Below are 9,990 nucleotides of genomic sequence, written 5' to 3'. Positions count from 1 at the left end.
TTTTTGGATACCATCTACCTCTATCATTATGGAAATAAAAAGAAAAGGGAGATGTTGTGTATAAGCCATAATAAGAATTTTTTTTATTATTATTAAAAATTGGATGTGAAGGATCCATCTTGATATTATCATATTTTCATTAAATATGGAATAATTTTTTATATTAATTAAAAAATAAAATATAAAGAGTATTATTATTAGTCGAGACGCACGAAAATATGAAACACGAAAACTTAGAAAATTGTGGTACCATCACCTACGTCATGATGTACGTACCCCTATCATAGTGTCACAGTTTAAGGCAAGGCACGTGACGTATGTCACCACTCGTGTCATAACGTGTGTCACAGTTGATCAGAGTGTGTTGTTTCGTTGTATGATTCATAGAGGATTTAAGTCTTTTTTCTTTTTTTTTTTATCAAATTTAGGTCAAATATATTTTTATTAAAAGAAATCATATTTTAAAAAATTATTATTAGAAAAAGATGTTTTTGATTTTCAAATGTGGGTGGGAGCACCCAAAATTACGTCATTTAAAGAACATAATAAGAAAACCAATTATTGGAAAGTGAAGCTTCTTGTGTTATGATTAATGGGAAGACTTGGGGGATTGGGAAGACATGAATTGTATATTATAAGTCACAATTCCATCAACAATTAATTATAATAAAAATATTAAACAAAATGTCACTTGGATACGCTTTCTTAAACACAATCTAATATTTTTTTTTAAAAAAGTTATGAAATTAAATAAATTTTATCATCTCAAATTTTAAAATTAATTTTTATACAGAATGTTCCTACATTTATTTTTCTTTTCATTAAAAAAAAAAAAAATGAAGTGTATGTAACACAAACAATAGGTTAGCAATGAATAGGGTAATATAAGGACATCATTAAAAGAAAGAACCATTTATGCTTCTGACTGGCGATTCCTTTTTTGTTTGTAATAAAAGACGATGGCTTAGTTAACATTCCCTTGATAAATACTACAATTAATCTTATAATTAAAATTAATAAGATAGTAATTGAAGGTGGGTATCCCAATGTACATTTCCTTAGACGTGTATGCATCAAAAGCATATGGGGGTTTGGGTAGAATTGTTTTAATAAAATGCCAGAGACTTTAGGTTATACAAATTTATTCTAAATTTAAATAATAATGAGGACAACCAATGTACCTTTTTTCTCTCTCTCTCTCTTTCTATGTGTCAGCTACAGCTACTGCATGTTCTGTTCATGATCGTCGGTATATAATATATACTTTCTTTTTTTTTTTTTCCTCAGGTCTCAAAAGTTCCGAGAGTATTTGAAGTACCAAGAGTGAAGCATCCATGTTACCCATGAAAAGTCAAACAGAGAAAACTCCATGGAGGACTGAGGAGGTCCCGAATCATTGCCAAACAAATGGAAACATTTACTCGCACCCAAGACCTGGTCCGGTTCCTTAAAATAATAATGAGTACGCATGTTGAAGTGCCCGATCCCAACACATTCAAATTTAGTTTGAGTTTGAAGTAATATATACAAATAATTTATTAATTTTAATTTTTTTTTTTTTTTCACTTTTCATTCTCTCTATTTTTTTCGTAGCATTTTTTTAAAACAAAAAATAACCTAAAACATAATGTGGTAATTGTTTTCAAAAATAATTTTGAAAACTGTCCCTTATATTTTACAAAACAAATGTTAATTTGAAAACATGAAATATTTTTAATTTATTTTTTATAGTTTTAAATGTATTTTAAAAATAATTTTTATATGTATTACTTTATTTTTAATTATTCTTCACATTTATATAATTATTTTTTAAAATAATCATAAAAAATAACTAAAAAATGTTTTTAGAAAACATCTTACTTTCTGTTTTTAAGAAGAAAAAAAAATGTCTTTTTTAATCAACTAACATATTTTTTTTAAATATATATTAAAATAATTATCAAATAGATCCTAATACCCTATTTAGAATACTTTTAAAACAATTCTCAAAATATAAATTTTGAGAATAGTTTTTGAAAATATTTTTTTTTAAAAAAAGGAAATAAGATTTCAAATTCAGAATGTCTATAACTTTTTTTTTTCTATGTTTCAAATATTTTTTAGAATAATTTTTTAGTAAATTCCTTTTTCAAATTTTCCTTCAATCACACAAGCCTCTATGGGAGGTAGCTAACCGACTTCAAGAAAGACATTAATCACGGTGGCTATGCTACCCACGAGATTTAAAGAGCTTTAAAGGAGTGTGAATCATTTGTTCCACAAAATGTCCTTCTTGTGAAGGTTGTATATTTTTCCCTTTTCAACCTACTCAAATCCAAAACGTAGGACCCAAGGAGCATTTGGATCCCAAAAATGAATAGTTTAATTATTTTTTATATTTATATAATTACTTTTAAATAATCCTTCAAAAAAAATATCTTGTCTTTGTAAAAAATTATTTTATAAAAAAATTACTAAACTGTAAGAATAAAATACCATTTTTAGATAGTTTTGTTAATTGATTAGACTCTACTTAAGGTTGTTTTAGTCCTATTTATATAATTGGTTTTTTTTTCTCTTTTGTCGGTTTGACGGTGAATATATAGGTATTGTATTTGAATTCTCCTCTTAATAGATCTTTTACTTTACCAAATAACTATTTTTAAATTTTTTTTTTTATTTTTAAATCTCAGGTCATTTTCACCCTTACCATGATTGGAGAGGGAAAACAATGGGTTGGGGGACAAGAAAGGAAAGAAAAGGTAAAGAAGAAAGGGTTAGGGGTTTTGAATGGGCCATCTTGACGTTGAGAGGAATGAGAAAAAACAAAATGGGATGGAAAAAGATGAGGGGGCAGAAAATCAGATTATGTTTGGTTCTAAAAAATATTAGTAAAAAATAAATAAATATAATTAAAAGTGATTTAAAATGATATATTTTATAATTATTTAGTCTTTATATAATAAAAGAAAATAAGTAAAATAAGTTTAAAAAATCTATAAAAATAATTTATTTATTTTAAATTTATTTTTTTATTTTTTCTTTCTCTTAGATATTTTGAAAAGCCTTAATAAAATACAAATGAATCTCTACAATTTGATGACACTTGAAAATCTAATACTTAAATGGCAAAAATCAGACTTTGGTATCCATCCATCCCCTAGAGGCTGCTGGCTTAGTGCAAGTTGCCCCACTAATTCTAATTTCTAAAATGGTTTTGAATGGTTGAAAACTAGTACTAATATTAAAAAGCCATTGATTTTGTCATATGGCGTGGAGTAGGTAACAGATCACCTTTCCCTTTGAATATTTGAATATTCTTCTTCCCAGTCTTTGTGCATACTGCCTACCAAATGGTGTTGACTTCTCTTCAGTGGCCGGATATCTTCGGAAGCACCCAAAGGGGACTCTGAATTATGATCTACTCAAAGCTCTTAGGACTGCCAAAAGGTTAGGTCATGGGTTTATGATCTTCCACCAATAAACCCACCCTTTCCACTTTTTTTCAAATTCAAGTGAGAATTTACCTTCCCATTAAGACTGGTTAGTTGACTTCTATTTATACCCACTTAAATATTTTAATATCATATTTTTTTTAATTAAATTTAAGTTATTTCTATCTAATTAAGTATTGATTGATTAAGGATGGGACTAACGGGTTTGGTTTTTTAACTTTTAAGTCTTCAGCCAAGGTGCTTTAAGTATTTTTTGAGCCATCTGTTTTCTAAGTTATCACTTTTTTTTTAAGACAATCTCATCTTAATAAAAAAATATATATATAAAAAGTTTACTTTTAACATAATGAAAAAGTTACTTTTTCTCATTTCACCTTTTCAACTTTTTAATTTCTTGTTATTATACTTAAATTTAATTTCTCATACAAAATAAAATAATTTTTTTTGAAAATTTTAATAACTCTTGTTTTAAAAACAAATTAAACTGCCTCAATTTTTTTTACAATTTGATTGAGAAATAAATTTATTATAAATTATCAAAGTTGTTATAAAAGAAATCAACTATACATAATTAGAAATCCTAATTATTATCCAATTATTATTTTTTTCAAATGAAATAATTAATCATTATAAATTTTTATTATGGTAATAAATACTCATATTTTAGGATATTTAAAAACATGTTTGCAAACACCTAAATAAATAAATAAATGAAGGTGGTCCCAATGTTATGACATGTGTGATAATTAGAAAATAATCATATCTCAAATTCAAATAATTATTTATTTGAATTTTTAAATCAATCCATCTTTATCTATAACTCTCTATAAAGAGACAAATTATTTGAGAAATGACAAAAAATTAAAGAGAAAGTTTTGCTTAATTTCACAAGTGCAATCAATATTCCCCTAATTTGCTTCAAGCTTAATTTTCTTCTTAAATTCAAAGACGATCCTTGAAGGAGAAAAGTCAAGAATAAGTTTAATCGAACCTGAGTTAAGTCGATCAAAAGTACATGATTGATATTTTTTGAATCATGATCAACTTAGGAGATCACATAAGAGGATTACACATTCTTTGTTTTAAAGATGATCATAGAAGAACGTACTCAAATTCTTTTCCTTTTAAATATGAATTTATCTACTATTTCTTTATCCTTTAATTTCATAGGAACAATAAGTTTTTAGACTTTTTCATTTATTTTTATTAGATTTTGATACCTAAATAAGCTTTAACACTATTTCCTTGTTCTTTAATTTCATAGGAACAATAAAATCTAATAAAGCCTTAATTAATCTAATTTCATATTTCAATTAGAATAGGATGTCATATTTGAACAACAGACACATTCTTGGGCATTTGACTCTCAAAATAATGGAAACTATAATTTATCTCAAGACCTACTCTAGGGTTTGCACATAAATAATTAAATTAAACCTCCAAATCAAGCCCTCTCATGGTAAACATTCAATAAGAAAATAAGCATCAAATATGTTTTTGAAACCTTATACGGAGGATTATAACCAAGAAAAATACATAGAGTAGATTTGTATTCAAGATTGTCATCATTATAAGGTCTGATAAAAGGGAACATTAGTAGCTAAATACCTTTAACTCGGAGTAGTTGAGCTTAACTTTGAATAGGACTTCTAATGGACTTTTGTTATCAAGAATAAGAGTTGGAAGTTGATTGATGAGATAAACAATAGCACCGAATCTTACATCCCAATATTTTGATAAGAAGGTTGGCTTGAGTGAGTAGAGTGGGACCCCTTTCAATAATGTCTCTATGTTTCCTCTTTGCAACCCCTTTTATTTAAGGGTGTGAAGTTATGATAATTGATGAACAACTCAAAAAATGTGAAATTATCATGAAGTGAGAGAATGAAATTCCTCATTTTAATCTACAATTAAGATGAAGTTCTAAAAATGTTTTGAAATTATGAAAGATATACTTAGATTTTGCTTTAAGGAAGTAGAGCCACAAGAGCCTAGAATAGGTATCTATAAAACTCACATAATAACATTCAAAATCATTTGAGGAGATGATGGGACATCTCAGTGAACAAGATCTAACATAATGTGATAAGAAGTACTTGGAATTGGAAAAAACAACTTATCACTCTTGAAAAGAAAAATGAAAAATGAAAAATTTTATTTCTACAAAAAATTTCACTACATTGATTCAAGAAAATTTTGACAATCTTCACTACTAGATGGCTAGGTCTTTCGATGCCAAAGATCTAAGTTGGATATTGACCCTTGATTATAAGATTGAATGTGGATTTAAAATATAACTTAAAATGGTTGTGTAAGCCTTAGAGATTGAAGTTGTGGAAAACTTATTAGCTAAAGGTGAAATGGAAAGGTGATGGCAACTAGCCAAATTGGTGATTAACTAGAATTGAAGGAGGATATACTTTTGTAGAGGATGAAAGCCTTAGAAGAGGAAATTGATAAAGACTATCCTTAAAAGTCCCTTTGGGTACAATGGCTTCAATGACCACATCCTCTACAAAACAAAGAAAGGAGTGAAATTCAAAATAAACCTCATTATCCTTTAAATTGTAAGACACTAATAATATTTTTGGTGATATGTGAGACATGCACTAAATTTGTTAAAATGAAGGATGTAGAAGAATGCAGACTTAAAAATATTAAATGTCTAACATTAGCAATAGGCACACTTGTACCGCTACTCAAATGTAGCTTGTTTTTGCCCTAGTACTCATCTCTTATATTTAGGTTACTAAAGTCATTGGTGACATGTTGGGTGCACTAGTGTGAAAACCATACCCTTTCATCTAGAGTGTTTGGTGTTGTGAGCATAACTTGCATTTGGATTGCATTGTAGAGGGGACGATTCAAGTGAGATTCAATGTTAGATCCAACTTGGGAGAGGGAGCAATGTATGGATAGTTATCTCTCAAGCGTAGGTTGAGGTTTGACCTATGGCTCCTTCTTTAGTGAGATTATGAGTAAATGCTTAAACCAAAATATGTTATTATTATGGATGCCCTATAGATGTCTACTTGAGATTGTCTCTTCACACATAGGTCTTGACATAGGATTAGAATTCTATCTCTTTTAGAGTGATATCTCACTTATAGTTCAAGCCCCCTCGAAAGGAGGCCTTCTTCACCCTCCACCTAAACTATGCAAGGAAGGCCTTCGAGACCAAAAAGAATACCAATGACGAAAGCACTTTGTTGGGTTGACACTAACACTAAGAGATGAAAGTTAGGGTAGTCATCATTGCTTCTTCTTAGAAAAAAAGTTCATGACTTGAGGGCTTCTACTTTCATGCAACATTGCTCCTCATTAAGTAAATGTTCAATTTGAATTGGGAATTTTTGGTGTACAGTTGATGATTTCAAAGCGTATTCCCCATTCATTAGAAAGAGAAAATCATTAGACTTCATGATCTACTACTAAAGTTATTCCAGTTCTAAGATCTCATATTGAATTGAATTGGGAATTTTGTGGTGTAGAGTTGATTTCAAAGCGTGTTACCCATTCATTGGAAAGAGAAAATCATAAAGACTCTGAGATCTACTACCAAACTTATTCCAATTCTAAGATCTCATATTGAATTGAATTAGGAATTTTGTGGTGTAGAGTTGATGATTTCAAAGCGTGTTACCATTTATTGGAAAGAGAAAATCATCAAGACTTCATGATCTACTACCAAACTTATTCCAATTCTAAGATTTCATATAGTACTAGCATATGAGTTAGAGTTGTTACAAAAAAAAAAAACAAAACCATAAAGAAAAGGTCAAAACAATGGTCACATTTGAGAATAGTGTGGCATGTCTTGCCATAAAGTTGACATGACATTAAGGACTATTACCGCTTTTGCCACCATTTACCTATTGCCTTGACTTCTATGAAATTGTTAATTCTATGTTGAATTACCTTGACTAGGAGGATTGAATTTCTTTTATAGATTTTGATATGCTGCATTAGCTTATGCGATAACACCAGAAGAATTGATATTATATTGCTCAAGCCATTTCTCATGTGCAAGCAATAAAGTAATTACATCAAATTATTTATAAACATTAAAAATTAGATGTAATAAAACCACTAATTTATAATCATGGCTTAAACCACCAATAACATCATGTATTTGATCTCTTTTGGATAGAATATCATTAATTAAGGCAAGCGAATACAATGCAGTCTTCAATTTGTCAAGATAATTCCTTGTAGCTAAAACAATGAATTGCAATATAGATCTCCTACTTCAAGAGGAGTAAGTTATCCTTATTGAGCTTTGCTACAATTGGCTATGCAGTTAGATTCACAACTTGAATGAATGAAATTGATAAACTAGGAGGTGTTGACAAAGTCATTTGCTAGATGAGAATTAGTAAGTGGGGAATTGGCCATTGATGAACTTGAGATCGTAAAAAGGTATTGATACGATATAGAGAAAAAAAAGTTAGAAGAATTATGATAAATTTACTATTGTATTGAAGTTCACTCTTGCTTTCTACTATCATATATTAATAGGAAAGTTAAATAATGAACTTCGATAAATTTTCATATTTTAGAATTGGTTGATCGTATTATCATTATTATTCAATAAATTAAGTAATTTAAGCTTTAACTAGAAAAGAAAGAAAAATATATAAGGCATCAAATTATTCAACTAAAAAAAAATAGTAAAAAAGGGTTTTAATTTTTGCAAAAAAAAAAAAAAAAAGAAATGCAAATTTTGAAGAAAATTTTGAAAAGAATTAGAAAAATAACAAGAAAATTTACTATAAAGTTTTCAGTTTTCAATAATTTTTAATAAGTTTTATAGCAATAAAATATTATAATAAGAAATTTTATAAAAAAATTCAATAATTTCTCTAATAAATTTTAGGATTTTCCAAATAACTATTATAAATAAGTTAAGAGTAATGAGATTTTTGTTTGTTAATTATCTATAATTTGATAAGTAAGAGTCATTATAAATTCACCATTATTTTATCAAATATCAAAATTTAAAATATTTAAACATATTAAAATTGATGAAAACCTACTATTAAAAAATTTATTGGATACAAAATTACAAAACTCTCAATATATAAAATATTTTTTTTTAGAAAAAAATTATAAAAAACAAAAAATTTCACATGAACAAATGAAAAGTTGAAAAGGAAAAAAAAAATAATGATAAGTATGAATATTAAATAGAATCTATATATAAAAAAAATTACTTATTTTATTTTTATTTAAAATTTATGAAATTGCTTTTATTTAAACTATATATATATTAATTCAAAAAACATGTTTTACAAACTATTGATACAATATCTTTTCCTTGTAATTTATTTGAAAAACATTTTATTTTTTAAAACAAATTTAAAGATTTGTTTGGAAGCTATTAAACAATTTTCTATTCTTAAGGAAAAAAAAAAAGGGAAAGCATGTTTGACGTCACTAATGGTTTTCTATTGTTAAAAACACAAAATAAGATGTTTTTTTGAAAATACATTTTGGGCATTTTAAATTGTTTTTACTTTTTTTTTTTAAGATTTATTTTAAAAGTAATATAAATTTAAATAATGATTGAAAATAAAATATAATAGATAAAAATTATTAAAAAATATAAAAAATAGGTTTAAATATTCCCTTAATTGTTTTCACTTATTTTCTAAAAATTGTTTTAAAATAATTATATAAATATAAAAAATAATTAAAAATAAAATACTTAACATAAGTTATTAAAAAATATAAAAAACAAATTAAAAGCATTTTACATTCTCAAATAAATTTTTGTTCCCATATTAAATAGTTTCAAACATAATTCTCAAAAATATTTTTCAAAATTGTTTTTGAAGGCACTACTCCAAGTCTAGGTGTTTTGAGTTGTTTTCTACAAAGTGTTATCAATAATAATTAATAATATGACAAATAATTTAAATTTTTTTCATTATAGATGATTGCATAGCACCATCATTAAGAACAAGCCAAGGAAACTATTTTTTATTCTTAAAAACAATGAAGAAGTGTTTTTAAAAATATATTTTTAAGAATTATTTTCGAAAATCTTCCCAAGCAAATCCTTGTTTTTTGGATTAAGATTTATTTATTTATTTATTTATAAAAATGTGGCTTGATATGGAATTTTGGAGGAAAAAAAAAAAGAAAAGAAAAAGGAAAATATAAAACATTTAAAAATAATTTAAATTTTATATTCTCTCAAATAAAAGTTATTAATTATTATGTATTAAAATAAAAGATAATAATAACAATTTAAAAAAGGTATATGAAGAGACGATGCCTAGTTGAGGCGTATTTTCAAATGAGGCCGTGAGAGAGACCCTTTTCCCACCTTCTACTCCGTGAGTGCTACATCAATGTCAGCTTTTATAAAGACGGGAAGAAAACACACATGATACACCAAGACTCCACTTCATTTTCCTTAAAAATTCAAATCTATGATAGAGAGAGGTTGCCTCAAATCATGACTGGTTCTGTTTGGAGCTCTCAAATCGCACAGAGTTAAAAAGGTGGTCTGGACCAAAAGGGTTCTGCTTTCCAGTATGAACTTTAGGCA

Source organism: Vitis riparia, chromosome 10 (genome assembly GCF_004353265.1).
Source record: "Vitis riparia cultivar Riparia Gloire de Montpellier isolate 1030 chromosome 10, EGFV_Vit.rip_1.0, whole genome shotgun sequence".
Classification (NCBI taxonomy): Eukaryota; Viridiplantae; Streptophyta; class Magnoliopsida; order Vitales; family Vitaceae; genus Vitis; species Vitis riparia.
The sequence above is the reverse complement of the archived record's forward strand: the minus strand, read 5'-3'. Positions refer to the sequence as shown.